Source organism: Cyprinus carpio, unplaced genomic scaffold (genome assembly GCF_018340385.1).
Source record: "Cyprinus carpio isolate SPL01 unplaced genomic scaffold, ASM1834038v1 S000006532, whole genome shotgun sequence".
Lineage (NCBI taxonomy): Eukaryota > Metazoa > Chordata > Actinopteri > Cypriniformes > Cyprinidae > Cyprinus > Cyprinus carpio.
Window position 1 is genome coordinate 422267 of NW_024879197.1, and position 19197 is coordinate 441463.

Here is a 19197-nt window from a genome sequence, read left to right on the forward strand (position 1 = left end):
AAGTTATGAGTTCAAAGTCATGTTCAGTTAAAGTTCAGTGAATTTAAATCCAATTTATACCATCACAAAGTCTTTAATATGTAAATGAACAATATTCGGATAATGCAAAACATTATTTGGCTGACAAATAAATGGGGATATTTCATGGAATTCAGAGAAAGATTAAACATTGTTCATTCACATATATTACCATCATGGTGAGCATGAGTTCACCAAGTACAACATGTTCCTGGATCAACACTTTGTTCATCCTGGAACAATATTCCAATCAACAAATCAGAATTGAGATATAACTTTTCAGGAAATATCTGTTTTAGGCTTACAGTCAGGGTACTTCGACACCCTTGTTAATCAGCTATTATTTCCCACTGATTTTAGGAATAATTTATGCGTAGGGTTAGGTTTAGGAGTAGGGATTGGGTTAAGTCTATATTTTTGGACAATAATGTTGAACCAGGATCATCAAAAGATGTTGATCCAGGATCATGTCTTACTTGGCAAAATCACAGCGACCTACCATCATAGTAACAATCCAAAGTGGGTTGAAAATCAATCAACGTATGCTTTAAGGCAATGATTACAGTACATAATATTTGTCAGGTTGGTATGTTCATCTATAGTTGCCATCATCTGGAGTCTACATGAGTGTTGGCATAATCTGAAGTCACCACAAGTGAGGCTGGATCCAAGCTGTTGTAACATTGGGATGGGCAACCTGAGAGACAGAAACAGGAAAACAAAAGGAGAAGGATTTGCATAGATGCTGTTCATATTATTTCAGGCAAAAGATAATCATGTGCATTTATTACTAGAGTACAAGGTTATGATATGTGTTATGTGAATGCTTGGCTAAAAGATGTATTTTTAATCTAGATTTAGAATAGAGCGAGTGTGTCTGAGCCCCAAACATTATCAGAAGGATATTCGAGAGTTTAAGAGTAAAATGCGAAAAAGCTCTGCCTTCTTTACTGGACTTTGATATTCTGGGTACTATCAATAGTCCAACAGGGCTGTATGTTAACTTTTTTTGCACATAGCACTGGTGCTACAGAGTTTGAAAGCTTTGTAGCACAGGCGAAACAGTTGTAGCACAAGTATAAAATGTCTGTTATCATGTCTGAAAGCAAACAAGTATTGAAAACGAGTAATGGAGTTCATCACTTAAACAAGCATTGATGTTCCATAGCACAAAACATTTTTTTAGACAAAGTTTTTTCTTTATTTGCAGAAAATGGAAAAGTGCAGAAATATAACACCTCTTACACCTCAACATTACACATCAAAGTAGAACAGATCTGTGTGCAGACATCACTAAATAAAAACTCGAAATAAAACACTAAATTTGCAAACTAGCAAACTAACCTATGCCATGATACTCCTCTATGAGACTAATGCTCTCACAGTTGCATCCTTTTTTTTTTTTTTTTTTACTTTAGTGCATAGTGTGTTTGTCAAAGATTTAGCATGTCTGCTGGCCACTCTTTTGCATTTGGTCTCCTGGCCCTTTTAAAAGAGGTCATCTATTTAGCTGCTATACATCATTTGGGTTGAATTCCTCTAAACAAGAGCTGTTGGTCAGCATCAAAATTTTTATAATTTTTCCACTCAGGACCAAAATTACTATAGACATCAGTATTTTATTATTTTTATTTTTTTAAAGCAACTGTTTTAAAGTTAATCAGTCAAGAGCAGTGAGTGATTTTTCTCTGTTTTGTTGTTGTATTCATATTGAAGGGATCGTTCACCCAAAATGAAAATTCTGTTGTCTGTCAATTCTGTCATAGTGTTTTATTTTTATACCATAATTTACTCAGTCTGAAGTTGTTTTAAACCTGAATTACTTTATTTCTTCTGTTGAATGAAAAGTTCTTTTAAAGATATAATCTAACATTTGCTGAAGTGACGTGAAGTGACGTGACAAACAGTGCTCTGCATTTAACCCATCCAAAGTGCTCACACAAAGCAGTAAACACACACACACTGTGAACACACACCCGGAGCAGTGGGCAGCCATTTCTGCAGTTGGGGGTTCAGTGCCTTGCTCAAGGGCATCTCAGTTGTGGTATTGCCGGCCCGAGACTCGAACACACAACTTTAGGGTTAGGAGTCAAACTCTCTAACCTCTTCCACTACTACTTATGAAGAGTAATGATGCTGAAAATTCATCTTTGATTACAGAAATAAAATACATTTTAACATCACTCACTCATGTTTGGATGTCAAAACCTTCTTAAAATAACTTTAATAAAGAAGTGTAACAGATGCATGGTGATATATGTAAATATGTAGTGAAAAAATGCACATGAAGTGATTTAATGAGCTTTCTCAGCTTACCCTTGTTTCCCACATCTCTGTCAGCAGCTTCCTTCAGAAATTTAGATATCTTGGCACTTTTTTTTATAATTGTTTGCCATTAAATATCAAATAACGTTTTAACTAGATTCAGTTAATTCACTCTCCTTTAAGTGATGTCATTGATTAACAGTACAGCCCATATTTTTAGGCTAAATAAATTAGCCTAGTTCCAATAATCCATTGACAAAACCTTCACAAAGCTGTCAAAACCTTCCATCTACACATAAACATGGGATTAAAAGTCAAAACTTTGATAAATAAGAGCTCAATATACAGAGTTAGCATACCTCATCTGAAAACAGTTGAAATGCTAACGGACTTTTTCGAAGACAGTAAACCATTTTTATTTAAGTAAATATTCAACAGAAGCATGTCCATACAAGTAAGAAAGGTGTCAGGGACAGTTTTATGTAATCTTTGTGTGATTTTAGAGACTTAATTTACCTGAAAATGGTGAAAACCTCTTAGAGCAACCAATCTGGCTTCAGAAGTGGAAATTCAACTGAGACTGCCTTGCTCTCAGTTGTTGAAGCCCTAAGACTGGCAAGAGCGGAATCCAAATCTTCAATACTTATCTTGCTTGATCTATCCGCTTCTTTTGACACGGTTAACCACTAGATCCTCCTGACAACCCTACTGGCAAAGGGCATCTCAGGAACCGCACTCCAGTGGTTTGAGTCTTACCTGTCAGATAGGTCCTTCAAAGTATCTTGGAGAGGTGAGGTGTCCAAGTCGAAATGTCTAACTACTGGGGTGCCTCAGGGCTCAGTTCTTGGACCACTTCTCTTCTCTGTCTACATGGCATCATTAGGTTCTGTCATTCAGAAACATGGCTTTTCATACCATTGTTATGCTGATGACACTCAACTCTACCTCTCATTACATCCTGATGAACCGACGGTAGCTGCTCGCATCTCAGCTTGTCTAACAGACATTTCTTGCCGGATGAAGGACCATCACCTTCAACTCAACCTTGCCAAGACAGAACTGCTTGTGGTTCCAGCAAACCCATCATTTTATCACAATTTCACCATCAAGTTAGGCACATCGACCATAACTTCTTCAAAAACAGTCAGAAACCTTGGAGTTATGATTGATGATCAGCTAACTTTCTTAGACCACATTGCTAAAACTGTCCGGTCCTGCAGATTTGCTTTATTCAACATTAAGAAGATCAGGCCATTTCTTTCGGAACATGCTGCACAACTCCTTGTTCAAGCTCTTGTTCTGTCCAGGCTAAACTGTTGCAATGCTCTCTTGGCAGGTCTTCCAGACAGTTCTATCAAACCTTTAAAATTAATCCAGAACGCGGCGTCAAGATTCATTTTTAATGAGCCAAAAAGAAAACACGTCATACCTCTGTTTATCAATTTGCACTGGCTACCAATAGCTGCTTGCATAAAATTCAAGGCATTGATGTTTGCCTACAAAACCACCACTGGTTCTGCACCCCTTTACCTAAATTCATTACTTCAGACTTATGTCCCCTGTAGTGTATGAGCAGTTCATTCATTCATTGGTTCTGAATTAATGAATCATGGCTCGTTGAATCTAAAACAATGCACATTCCTTGGCTAAAACCCAAAGCTTTTAGCCCCTGAACTCATGCAGGTAAATCAAACTCTCTGCAAGCTGAATGAACGGTGCCAGCATGGCTGGGTTTAAATTCCTGACCAGGTCATAAAACTTTATTACCCAACTGGGAGAAACAGAAAAAGCCCAGCTCGCTAGGAATTCTTGTAAGGAACAAGGAAAGTAAATGTATTCTAAATATATTGACTGTATTTCCTTTTTGTGCTTAGATGTCTTCCATATCAAATTGGAGTATCTGCATTTTTATTGTGTGTTAATCAAACTTTAAATGTGTGTAATTCTGCATATAAATGTAACTTTATGTTTCTCCTACCTTTACCTGTCATTCTTGGTATCTGTTTAACCGTCTTGCTTTGACCGAACCACTCATACATAGGAAATTACAGTAAAATGTATTATTCTGGAATTACCATCTTGCTGGAATATAACTGCTGAATTCTGAAAACACCATAACTCACTCGAGTGGGTGTCTCCCCAGAGACAAAGGAACTTTTTCCCGCTTCAGATCGTGGACGTTCATTGGTTGTTCGCGCGAACAGAGGCGTGAACCCAGTCGCTCCATAAGAGATTGACACAGAGAGTTCTCGTTGCACTTCGTCCGCACTTCGTCTGAGAGAACGTCTGTCGTGATGACTCCTTAGGGAGCTTTCATCTCTGTTTTTCTTTTCTTTTCTTTACTAAGTTTTATTCTCATATTCGCCTCTCCCTACACGAGGGAGACGAACTCTGAATCATTTCTTTGGTAACTCCACGTTCGTTGAACCTTTAAAACTTTGCGCGAGTCTGCTCGCCCCGGAAGACATGAGAGAACATGCCCAGCTCCAAAACAATGACACACGCACGCTCGTCTTTAGCAGGCACAAAGAGACCCACATGCAAGTATTATTTTCTATATTTTCTATATATTTAAATGCTGCTTAAGGTTGTCTATTCCCTTTTTCAAGGTGATCTGATTCCTTGTTGTCTTTCAAAAGGTTACTGTATGTGATTTTGCCATACAGGGCGATAATTTTGTGATCTCACCTATTTCTCTCTCACCTTCTCTCTCTCAGCCTTTCACTCTCTCTCTCTCATTTGTTATCCGTTTTTGTCTGGTATTTGTTTTACTGTTTGTATTGTTATACGCATATTTACTCTGTGTGAATCTTAGTTTGATGTATTATTAGTTCAATTATTAAAAGCCAATATATATTCATGATTGCTTCTGTCTAAAATGCTCACATCACAAAGTCAATGAAATGTTTGATCTTAGCTACAAAGCTTATTTGTTACTTTTCAGTAACCTAAATTTTTATAAGGACGGGAGAATGGTTTCATGGCCAGAAACTATTTTTCCTGGAATTATAAGAAGTGATAACTTTATTGAAAGTTGATAAATTAATCTTACGGCCGTTTGCTGGACAAACCACTGTTTGATTCGGATTAATTCACAGTAAAAGATATTACGTTAATTGATATGAAGAATGGAATATTGACATATTAATGAGTAAATTACAGTGCCTTGTAATGAGTTATTGATATATACAATCGACCTATTTTTCATCTTCAATAATTTTAATGTAACTGTCACATGAGATATATATATTAATCATATTCCTGATTAATTATTAAAGTTCCCTATATATCATTTGAGCTAACGTTAATGTACTACCCAGTGCGGTTACACCCCTCTAGAAGCCACTTGATTGTGCCATCCCAAAGAAGCACAAAGTCACTTTTACGGACTTTTAAATTAAATGTTCCCTCCTGGTGGAATGACCTGCCCAACTCAATCCAAGCAGCTGAGTCCTTAGCCATCTTCAAGAATCGGCTTAAAAAACACATCTCTTCCATCTTTATTTGAGCCTCTAACTTTAGCACTCACTATTCTAATTCTATTCTTGAAAAAAAAAAATCTAACTACCTTTCTAATCTTTTTGTATACTATCTATTTTCTTTTAATTTATTATACAATTATAAAAAAGACCTCTGACACTAGCTTGCTCTATTCTATCTGTTTTCTTTTTATTTATTATATTATTTAAAAGCCCTTGCTATGTGTACTGTGTTTAACTGAGACTTGTTATAGCACTTATATATCATTGCTCTTTTGTTGTTTTTGATTGCTTCCATTGTCCTCATTTGTAAGTCGCTTTGGATAAAAGTGTCTGCTAAATGACTAAATGTAAAATGTAATGTAAATGTAAAACAGCAGTGAGAGACTGTTTCTCAATTTGCGTTCTTCAGCAATCTTGCGTTCTTGTGTTCTTGCTCTATGTCATCATTAACCATCGAAGTTCAATTCCAATTCTCAAGAACGCAAGTACAGAGGATGCATGAAAGTTCCCGGATTAGTTCTTTATATCGAGGATGCATCAAGTGCAGACTTGAGAGAATCAAGCCGTTAGAAATCCCAGAAGACGCTGCGGGCGGCCAGTGTACGGAAGCCTGCAAGCTTTAAACTCGCTCTTGAAAGTAAACCTTTATCATTTTGTTTTGCTTAATTTGAATAAAGTTATAAGAAAGTTTGCAGTATTTTTATTGGCATATTAAAATGAATCATAACATAGTCATAGTTAAACATATAATGCTGTGAAATAAACCGATATACAATTATATTGTATGTAAATATTATCTATAATAGTATGAAATGTTTTAATAAGCTATGACTAATAAGTTATGATTAATAAGTTATTTGTTTTAATGTTATGTTATATTTATGGTTCATTGGCCGCTGCTTATGCTGTGACTATGCGATCAGTTAAGCAAGAACGCAGCACATCTCAGTACTCATAAGGGTGCATTCTGTGTTCTCCGAGTTCGTTCTTCCAAGGAAGCTTAGCAAGACCGGTCTCCACGAGAACACAATTCTGTTCTTTGCATTCTTGGAATTGAGAAACAGCCGCAGTGTTGCAGCTTGTCAGTTGTAGTGTTGTGCCCCGTTTCCTTGGTAACTTCCTCCTGCAGTGTTTGAATGAGACTCAGCACTCACGTCTATCAAAACACGTCACAGTCAAACAGCATTTAAATAAACACATATACAACATATCGTCCCCTTGGAATTATAAGGTTCTATCTGACATTTTTGTCAAAATTGAGTTATTCACATATTATTATTCTGTGTCATATATATATTACATTTTAGATTTTTTTGTTTTTTATTGTAGTTGTATGACCCATTCATACATAGGTGTAAACTTCAACCCACACGTGATAGTGGGACAATTAAAGTAGGGCTTTTATTTTAATTTTATTTTTATAGATTTTTATTTTATTGCTATTTTTATAAGATTTTGTACTGTTTTTTTTTGTTTGTTTTTTTTTACGATCATTTAAACTATTTATTTCATTTAAAAACATGCTTGCAGTATTTTTATACTATACATTTGTTAATAAACATAACGCTCACTATTTTTATTCAGTGCTTCAGATTCCTTTTAACTGTAAAACTGTAAAAAAAATAAATGCAATATATAAAAACAAAGATTTAATGTAAGAAACAGGACAGACCCTCCGTTTGCCACTGGTGTACCGATGGAGGCCCAGCCACGGCAAACCGCTGGTGGAGTGGCACCCAAAAAAATGCCGGCTGACCGACAGCATTTTTAGATTGGTCGGCTCGCCGATGGTGTGCCAACAGTGGTCCGACCATATTAAGCCGCTGAATTTGCCAATAGTGTGAATTTGTGCCACCCAAAAAAATGCTGGTTGACCGCCAGGTCATGGTCTGACTTGGGTTGCTATATCTTTTCTAACTGATCCGGCTTATGGTTTTCATAAACCAGACTATAAAACAATAAGTTTTATGGTGTATTTAAGCTGTCAGCTATAGCAAAGCTTAAATACTTCCTACTGGGAAAAAAAACAGCTAAAACGAGCCTAAGCTGATTGACTGCTTTGGCTGGTCTCCCAAGCTGGTTTTAAAGTGTTTTTTTACCAGGTCAGACTGGTCTTTGCTGGTTTTCAGCTGTTAGTCACTTGCTAATCATGCTATCCAAATGTTGTTAATCATGTTAACAACATGCTAGCAACATGTAAGCCACTTGCTAATCATGCTAGCAACATGCTAGCAACATGCTAGAAACATCAAGAGGTCAAGAGGCATTTATTTGTCATTTGCATAGTTAACACTGGGGAAAACTGGGCATTGAAATGCTTGTGACGAGGCTCAGACATACACTGACAATAACAAGACATAAAAGACATAGACATACGTGTAGAGCACTGAGCTTTTTGAGTGACTTCAGTGCCCATAGGCAGAAAAGACACTTTTCTGCAGAGCTCTGCAGTTCTCACCACTCGCTGAAGAGCTTTGCGGTCAGAAGAAGAGCAGTTGCCGTACCATACAGTGATGCAGCCGATCAGGATGCTCTCTATAGTGCAGCGGTAGAAATTTGACGTTGTTAGAGGAGATGCCAAACTTCTTTAGTCTCCGCAGGAAGTAGAGATGCTGATGGGCTGTTCTCACTATGGTCTCTGAGTGTAGGCTCCAGGAAAGATCCTCAGAGATGTGAATGCCAAGGAACTTGTAGCTCTTAACTGTCTCTACTATCTCTCCATTGATGTGAATGGGAACATGACCCTCTCTCTGTGACTTCCTGTAGTCCACGATCATCTCCTTGGTCTTGGTGACTTTTATTGAGAGATTGTTATCAGCACACCATGCTGTGAGTGCATTAACCTCATCTCTGTAGAATGTCTCATCGCCATTAGTGATGAGTCCTAGGTTAGTTGTATCGTGAGCAAATTTAAGGATGATGTTGGAGCTGTGCTTAGCAGAGCAGTCATAAGTGAACAGGGAGTACAAGAGAGGACTGAGTACACATCCCTGTGGGGCGCCAGTGCTGAGTGTAAGTGAGGAGGATGTGTGATTGCCAATTCTAACCACCTGGGGTCTGCTGGTCAGGAAGTCCAGGACCCAGTTGCATAAGTGACTGTTAAGACCCAGATCTGTTTGGCTATAAGTTTGGTAGGGTGTTAAATGCAGAGCTGTAATCAACGAACAGCATCCACACATAGGTGTCTCTTCCTTCCAAGTGTTCCAGGGCAGAGTGTATGGTCATTGCAATGGTGTCATCAGTGGATCTATTTGAGCGGTAAGCAAATTGTAATGGGTCCAAGGTGTCAGGCAGAAAGGAGCAGATGTGGGATTTGACTAGCCGTTCGAAGCACTTCATGATGACTGATGTCAGTGCTACAGGGCGGTAGTCATTCAGGTAGGAATCATCCCTGTTTTTTGGGGAACAGGGATGATGGTGGTTTGCTTGAAGCATGGGGGGATCACTGTTAGTCTCAAGGAGAGGTTAAAGATGTTGGTGAAGACATTTGCTAACTGGACAGCGCAGGCCCTCATGACACGTCCGTGTATGCCATCTGGACCTGAAACTTTGCGGCCGTTGACTCCCTTGAAGGCCTTACTCACTTCGAGTGTGGTTAGAACCAAAGGGCAGGTGTCAAGGTCAGCAGGTATTTTCACAGCAGGGAATGTGTTGCCTGTCTCAAAGCGAGCATAGAATGTATTGAGCTCATCCGGTAAGGAGGCAGACAAAGACACACCACTGCTTTTCCTTCCTTTGTAGTCAGTGATATAGCGCAAACTGCTCCACATGCGTTGGGGGTCAAAGCCATGATATTCCGACTCCACTCTGTCCCTAAAGTCTCTTTTGGCTGATTTTAATGGTTCTCTGAAGGTCATACCTGGACTTCTTGTAAGCAGTTAGATCTCCAGAGTTGAAGGCAGCAGTTCGTGCTCTTAATTTGGCACGCACCTCACCGTTGACGCATGGTTTCTGGTTTGGAAATGATTTAACATTAATGGATAGAACAACATCCTCTGTGCATTTGTTAATGTAGCATATCACAGAATCTGTGTATTCCTGTATGTTGTCTCCTGCTGCATCTTGAAACATCTGCCAGTCTATGGATTCAAAGCAGTCCTGCAGTGTGGAGATGGCATCTTCACTCCATTTGTGAACTGTTTTAGAAACCAGTTTTTCCTGTTTGAGGCATTCTCTGTAGGCTGGTAACAGCAGTTTGTTAATGTGGTCACCTTTGCCGAATGCTGGATGGGGGAGGTTGTAACTGTCCTTTAGTGTTGAATAGCAGTGATCTAATGTCTGATCACCTCGTGTGGGGAAATTTATGTGCTGGTAGAATTTGGGAAGAACTTTCCTCATATTCACCCTGTTAAAATCTCCAACAACGATGAATGCAGAGCTAGGATGACCAATTTCTAATCCATTTATGGTGCTATACAGTTCGTCCAATGCTTTAGTTTTGTCCACGTGAGGCGGGATGTAAACAACTGTGAGGAGGTAGAAGGGGTGCACTTTAATGGAGTGCAGTTCAATCTCAGGGGAGCAGTGTGTAGATAAAACTGTAACATCAGTGCCCCAGCGAGTGTTAATCATAAAGCACATGCATCCACCTCTGCTCTTACCGGAGTTTAGCAATCTGTCATGACGAAACACTGAGAATCCAGGCGGTGTAATGGCCGTATCGGGTACCTCTGAGTGTAACCAAGTCTCACAGAAAGTCAGAACGCAGCAGTTACGAATGTCCCGCTGGTATGTGATTCTCGCATTAAGTTCGTAAAGTTTGTTATCCAGAGACTGTATGTTGGCTAACAAGATGGTAGGGAGAGGAGGATTAAAACTTCTTTTCCACGATCTGCATAGAATTCCAGCACACTTGCCTTTCCTCCTTCCTCATGTTAGCAACATGTTAGTACCTTGCTAATTTATTACTAGGTCTTTGTCATCTTCGAAGGGAGATACAGATACAGGTATGTTATCACCACTGTCCTTGATGTGGTAGCCCAGAGATAGGTTTGGCAAAAGGTTTATTTCTCTCACAGCAAATATCATTGGGCCTCATTTATCAATCAAACGTAGAAACGAGCACAGATCCGTGCCCACAAATCAACTTATGACAGAGTTCACACTTTACACATCAAAAATACATCTACAAACAACCTCAACATACCAAAAATACCACGTTGATAAATGCAGCAGCAGAAAACAATCGTCATTTGAATATCACATCCCTAAAAACACCCCAGTTTAGAAGCCTCGCCTCTAGAGTTTACCACATGGAGAAACGAAACCCAGCCAAAAAGTGGAAGTAATCTCATGAAAGAGAAATTGATCTTATTCCTAAAACACGTTAACCTTGTAATTGCAAACAATTAGGCTACATTAATTTATGTAATTTATATGTATATTAAAATACTGGTTAATATGAACAGCCTATTTAAATTAAACCTTTTAAATGAAACAGTGCAAATTTTATGTTTGGTTGACTGCATTTTAGTTTGATGATAATTGCCTGAAATGTCAGACAACGCTAGAACTAATGTTGTTTGTGAGTGTATGAGGCGCCTGTGTGATCAGATGGATTAAATCAAATAAAGATATAAAGAAAAGAAATAAAATGCATTAAGAGTGTCACAAAAATGAGCATAGCCTATACTTGTTGCACAGTTTGTTTGTTTTTTCTTTTGTTAATCTGTTAATTATATTATAGCATGTTATATATTTTGTGTGATCCTATTTATTTTATTTCTTTTATAGGCTTAATTTCTGTTTTTCTCCTTTCACAGAAGCGCTGCAGGTGCATGATGCGACGACTGAATCTTCATGGTCTGTGGTTTTCACTGCTATTCGGGCATATAAAGCTAAAGCCCTGTATAAAACCAAAAAAAAAAAAAAGACATTCTCATCTTACTGGTTAACGATCGACTAATGAGCTTCGTTTGGCGGTAAAGTACAGGTAACTGAAAAACTTGCGTACACGAGCTGAGACCAGATGTGGAATTTGATCGTAGCCACCGCTCACATTCATATTGATAAATTCCAAGTTTTGCATTGAAACGACCTTACGCCCAATTTTCTGTCGTATGTTCATTTTTGTAAATGAGGCCCAGTGTCTGCATCCACCTCAGGGCTCGAGGGGTAAAGGCATAGGCGCGGGAAGTGGGGGTGCTGAGGGTGCTTAAGCACCTCATGTTTTCTTCTGTGGCCAACTGTTGGGAATTAAAAAAAATAAAAATATATTGGAGTGTAGCCCGCCTTGTTGGCAGAGGCTATTTACACCAACTCCACCCACCAATGTCTGATTTGGATAGTCAGAATTACAAAAGACTATCTTTAGTTGTCAGATTCAGTGGTGCAGATGGTAATGTGTGTGTCATACTAATTTTGATGCGATTGACCCGGGTTCGAATCTGCCTTTTGGCAAACTTTTCTTCTCCCTTTTCAAATTACAAATCACATCAGAAAAGCATTTATTTTTAATAAAAATGAAGGAAATAATCAAAAAGTTTAAAATAAAGTATCGGGTAGGGTTAGGGTAGGTACAAATAATGCTGACTCACAGCCTGCAAGTACGTTTTCATATTTAAAGGCTTTGCCACTGATGATTCAAACGCGAGTTTTGAGCAGTGTAGAGCAGCACTTGTTGTTTGAACTGAAGAGGATCCAGTAAGGGTCCAGTAATGTCCTTCAGGTGGGCCAGCACCAGTTTTTCAAATGAGTTATTTCAAAGGTCCTTACAGCCTAAAACAGCAAAAGAACCAAAACCCACAACGACACTGGCCAAACAAATAAATATAGTAAATAAAAGGAGAAAAAAACGACAGATCATGTCCATGTTTTTGGCACAAAATTACGTTTTATTATGTATGGAAAGCTCATACTATATCTTTCCCACCCTATCTCCCTCACAGATGCACACACATTAAAATAAGCAGCAATTTTGTTTGTGCTACTCTGACTTTTTTGTCAGTAACATAGTTTACCAATTTAAAAACTACATGACTTCTCACAAGCGTGGTAACAACAATGGCGCTGTTCCTGATGAAAATGAACTTAAAGTTTCACTGTTACTAGAGACATTGTTGCCAAACACTATTTAGAGATGCACAGACTCACAGAGGTAATCTCTCTCTCTCGCTCTCTCTCTCTCTCTCATAACTTAGTTATTAACTGTATTAACTGCATTAGTCTACTATCAATGGCTCAAGCCTCCGTTACTAGGTTTAAAATGACGTTTTGGAATTAGCAACAGAGGTGTTGGCTGAGATGCAGAAATAATCCTACTTACAATAGCGATTTAAGTAGAATAACCAGACAAATGCCTTGAAATATAACATCTGATCAATGTCTTGAGGTGTGGTAACCATAGTATAAGTGGAATAATTGACTTCGATGATGTTGAATTCTGCACACCCGAAGTGTAACAGCCACTTCGCTTTGTGTATTGGCCGCATCACCACCTTGGGTGTACATTATTTTCTAAGAATTCAATGGCCTGTCGTCAATTATATCTTACATATTGCATGGTAGCTGGGACATTAGGTTTGATCATTCAGCTTTGGGATGAGAGAAATATAGGCAGTATTCATACGTTAAGGTATAGTTCGTGTTTCATAAATTTCACAAATATAGCTTTAAAGAATATAGAAAGAATAAAGAAACAGTCAGAGAGTAGCGCTTGTTGTTTGTTGTTTCTCCGATCACAAATGCAGTCGTTCGCGAGGGCCTTTCGTGCTATTTTCAGTTATGTGTTTATGTTATTATATTATTAAATTATGATTAAATAAGTGGCGGTTCCTGCTTCCTTCTTCCCAATCTACGAACTTTGTTACATTGGTGGGAGGAAGGAGGGACATACTGCCAGAGAGCCCTCGAGGCGGTGGGCTGGAATGAGTTGTCGGGGGGACGGACAAACTCGCTGCCGGCCACCTGGGTTGTGGAGGGATGGCTGCTGTCCATGAGGGAGCAGAGGATTGGCTGCCGTTCACCGCCTTTCGCCTGAGGCCGGAGCCTACTGCCGTAAACACCATGATGGGGAGGAGCAGGGAACTGGGGTCTCCTGCTGCCTGCCCCAAATTTAGAGGAGCCGTCACCATCCACCCGAGGTGGAGGAGTGTCGGGCCACCCACCGAGGGCCCGCCGCCAGGCATTGCGGAAGAGTTTAACCAGCTGGTGGAGGGATGAGCGGCAGTGTGTCTGGGAACTGGAACAATAATTTTTCCCTCTTCCCTCTTTCATCTCTGTCTCTCCTCATCCTTCCATCTCCTTTTCTATTGCCTCGTCTGTCCATACCCCCAGGGGCTGCAGTCGACGTGATGGGGTTCCTTCTGGGGGAGTAGAGCACAGTCTCAGGAGTACCCCTGGCCTGCGAGGGGCGATTGGGGGTATGTGATCAGTGGGGCGGGGCCGAGAGCCGTGGGATCAAAGCGAGGCTGGTGGAGTGAATGATAATGAGCAACACCTGCACCACTCACCAGTCTCGAGTCCCACGGTGTAGCTCCGGAAGGATAAAAGGAGGAGTAACGACAGTAAAGGATGAGAGAGGACCTGGGGGGTATTGCACAAAAGCAAGATAAGGGATTAAACTGGGATTTTCCAGTTATCCTGGCTGAATTTAGCCCTGACTCGGTTGCATGAAGGGAGGCTAAATTAATCTACATTATGTTACTATGAAGATTTACACTTTGCAGCTAGCCTGCTCCGGAACAGGCTAACAACCAGGCTAAGATTAATCTTAGTGATTTATCTGTTAGTTCTGCTGTCAATCCTTCTAGAAATTAATGTTTTACAGTCACTCCATGGTCTTCTAAAAAATGTTGCATCATTTTAATTATCACGCATTAAAATACGACATATACTGTCATGCATCTAAGTATCCCTGTTTTAGCGTTGTTATGAAGACTGTTCATATTGCTGTTAGAGGTTTGATGAATGCATATATTATTGCATTTGTTGAGATTATAAGAAATGGCTGATGAAGTTGCAAATGTGGTTTCATTTAAGTCCATGACGAGGTCAATATGTAGTGTATATATAGGCTTATTCTAAATAAATGTTCCATTTGTTAGTCTTTTCAACTCGAATAAAGGAATAATAAAATATATTTTGAAAATGGTTTCTACTCTTGAGGATGGCAACAACCTTATAAATATTTTTAGTAAACAACAAAATACCTTTATATGTTCTGGAACATCTGATTCTTCTTTTGAAGTTCTATCCAAACCTGTATGAGTTGCTTTCTTATGTTGAACATAAAAGAGGAAATAAAAATACTATGGAAGTCAGTAGGAGCCACCAACTGTTTGATTACAAGCAATCTTCAAAATATCTTCTTTACACAAAATTGACATGACACCTCAAGCCTTCTGGAGTCCAGTGACACAATCTCATCATCGTCAGATGTGCCTTCCCTCTGCCATATTCAATAGAACTTGTATTGATAGTTTTGACAGGATGTGCCAAGCCTATGATTTTAATAAAGAGAAGTCACCAGCGGATCATAGTCTGGTGGCTCCCGAAGTGTAAGTGTGTTACCAGACACCGCAAGGTAAGGCAAAGTCAGACAGTCCACATAACAAAATCTAAATACTTGATTGTTTTCCATGTGCAGTAGTACGGCAGTAATGTACCTTGTATGAAGAGGCCAGTCTCTCTTGCTGGGCCTTTATTCAACTCCAGGGCCAGCTCCTCTGCTGTGGTCAAGTCTTGGGTTGGAGGGCCACCCCCCGTGCCAGACATATGAGCCTTTTTTTTTCAATCCTAAAATCAACACAGACAATAAAATATGGCAGCAGACACTATTCACCAAATTTATTTATTTATTTTTTTTTTTTCACACATCAAGTCACTTACCAGCCTGCAAAATGTTCTTGTACTTGGCTGCCAGGTCCTTTTTCGGCCAGAAGCGCTTGTTCTTTAAGAAGGATAGATAGATAAGAGAGATAAAATAAACGATTAGATAGATAAAAACAGAGCAAATTATCAGATTAGATTAAATCAATTAGATAGAAAACTAAACACCTAAATAAAAATAGATAAAAGAGACATGAGATAGATTAAATAGACAGATAAAATAAACAAAATAGATCAAATACTGTGGATACGCATAGTGGATAAGTGGGTAAGCCTGGCAGACAATAGCGGACCAACTGAATGCATAAGTAGCCTAGTCCAAATAACCAGTGCTCCACTGAAGCCATCATAATTACAATTCAAAGGAGTTATTTGTCATTTCCCTAAATTAACAGTTGGACACTTTGCCTTAAATGTGACCAGTGGACATGCATGTTACTTATGCAAGCACACGTATGATTAATTACTAACACTATACACTATGCACATCTACAGTATTTGATTTATTTTGCTCATTTTATCTGTCTATTTAATCTATCGCAACTATCTCTTTTCTCTATTTTTATTTAGGGTTTTTTTTTTTTCTATCTAATTGATTTTATCTAATTTATAATCTGAAATAAAACTTTGTCTTTGTTTTATTAAAGAAGCTGTATTTCCCTTTTTACATATTATATGTTTCACCTCTTCATATGTTTCCATTAGAAGCTGTTGCTCAGTTGGCAAGAAGTATGCCGTACGGGTTTTATCCATTTTTGCATCATTGATTCTGTGATCGATCCCGTGGTCTGTGAGAATGCCGTGAACGTGCACTTATCCCAACTATCTACACTTAGCTTGACATAGCTGCACGCTCTCATCCTGGCTTAGCAAATGTGCAACAGACTAAGCCAGGATGTGCTGATTGAACTAGGTCAAGCCGCGCCTTTTCTGTTATCCTGGCTTTCTTAATTCTACTTTTGTGCAATACCCCTCTGGCATGGATTTTATGTTGTTTTGTTTCTGTTTGTGTGCTGAAGTAGTCTGTGAGGGGCTGTCGCACTATTTCCAGTTTTGTGTTTATTTTATTATTAAAGTTATGTTTAAATGAGCGCTGGTTCCCGTCTCCTTCTTCCCGATTTACAAACTTTGTTACAACGTCATCTTTATAAAATACAGCAAGAAGAAGGAGTAGTGAGGATGTCAAAAAGAAGCACCAAAGAGGAAAATATTTTATCAAGATTAAGGGTTGGTCACATATTAAATAAAACCTTAAAATGAATAAATAAACATCCAACAGGATTGTGTGAGCAGTTTAGAGTGTTGCACACTTGAAATACGAGACCATAGACAAGCGAAATGAAATGAAGATCAGATTCATATTTAATAAACAAAACAAGCAAAAACAAAATGGAGCACAAACATGGCACAACCCTTTCTTGCTCACTGCAGAATATCAGGACACCAAAACTTTTTCTGATCCACTTGCACCTGATAGTGCTATGGGTTCTTTCACAATGCCCTTGAATCAAAATAAATGAATGGTTGTAAATAAATTAACAATAATAAAAACAAAATGTGACATGCATCTCTACTTTCTTTTAAGTGGGGGTACACAAATTATAATCACACTTTGTACTTTTGCCACATGAGGAGTCAGTGGAACATGTATGTGTTTGTCAAAAGTATTTTAATGAAAGAGAAACAATGAAGAAGGAACTTGTTGTGAGTAGAAGAAATCAAGCTTAAAAGTATAATCACTTATGGATTAGAGAGCTTATTTCTTTATATCAAAAGTACAGAACTGATAAAGAGAATGTTTTTTTTTTTTTTTTTTTTTTTTTTTTTATGAAATGGGTAAACTTTGGTCCACACTCCAACACTGAAGGTGGCAATAATGCACCTTAATGCTGGTGCTACCCATAGATATACATAATAAAGGCTAGATGTCTCGTCCGTGCAGCTGGCCAATGGAGTTCGACGTCCGCACCTGGCGGCCATCTAGCGACAGTCAGCTCGCTCACTTGTAACGTGTTTTAATGTTGCATGCACTTTTTGAATAACCATAACTTGCTCAATTTTCTAATGATTTTCAAACTGTTTGGTTTGTTATAAACATCAGATATGTACTTATGACACTGCATACTTAAGAATAATTATAACCATGGACTTCCATGTGAAAATAACATTGAACAGAACAGACAGGTGCAATGAATATACACACGCACAAGGTATTTGTATTAAATCAATATATAGGCTACTAAAACTCAGTGTACAGAATGGCAACATGAGATATATATATATATACACTTTTCTAATATGAATATTACTATTATAATAAAATAATCTGAATTATTACATGTTTATTTTAACTTCTTAAGGGTTGGGCCATTTACTAGGCTTTTCCCCTCGACATTGCACTGTGCCTACTTCAGAGATCACTGTTCCCAGCTATTTTTTGCCTACCATCAAATGCCTGACCTCTTTAGAAAGCTGAGACCCTGTAGTTTCTTAGGAAACAATCAGGTCAATATGGAATGAAATATGAGTACTTTAGATCATTTATTTGCCAAGGTATGCTCATGCATTTTGTAAAATGCCCTATGGAAACTCCCCATAGGACTTTTGGTTACCCAAAATTCATACTGACAATAAAAGGCTTACTGTGTGGCAACCTCTTGGTGTAGACGCATAATCCTGGTCTCAAAGGAAAGGTAACTGTGGCAAGGGGGGCGTGGTTCAGCAAAGTCTGCAGCGGGAGAGAGAGTCGGGAGACGAATGGTGAGTGAGTGGGTTAAACGCAAATAACCAACACTTGTGTCTTGTTTCAGTAATTGGCATGGAGAGAGTATATAATGCTAGGAGAAACAGGAGTGTGGGAGAGAGAGAAGGACTGCTGACTGGTGGGATCATGACCGAGCTAGAAACCTCGACGAAAGTGAAAGTTGATTACACGACTGTGTTTATGTGCTGTGTGCACCACGATCTGTTTGAACTGAGTATATGAGAATAAAAACCACCGTCAGCAGTCAAGCTGACCCTGTCCTCTTCCTTCCCACACAAGAACCTTGCTACAGTAACACTCTGAAGTTTCTTGTAGACTATTTGGATTGTATATCAGGCGTTCACAAAATATGGAATAATTTACACAAAAGTCTCTATTTTTAAACTATTATAAAAGTGACATTTATTTGCAATAAAAAATAGGTACAAGATTCCCCCTATACATAAAGAAATGCTGCATGTTGAAATCCCCACCCTGTAGAGAGAACTATAGAACTGTGGAGGACCGAGATAAAAAATGACCCAAAAAACATAGCTCGGGCTAATGCCCTTTGAAAAGAACGGTTTTATTGAGCTTCTGTCGCATGTTGTTGCTCTGTATGGTAAGGTTAGTCATTTTAGCGATGTGGTGCAGCCTTAGCTTAAAAAACAGGGACACAACTAATGTTAACAGCATATGGTGGTGGCTGTCTATGCCATACTGCATTTCGCCGATGTGCTCCCCGAGCACAAACACTTCCAGGTACTGTGTATGACTTAGGGTTAGGGTTACTATGTATGTCTTCAGAAAACACATTTTACAAATAATAAAAACATATAGACCGACAAACTGAAAACAATA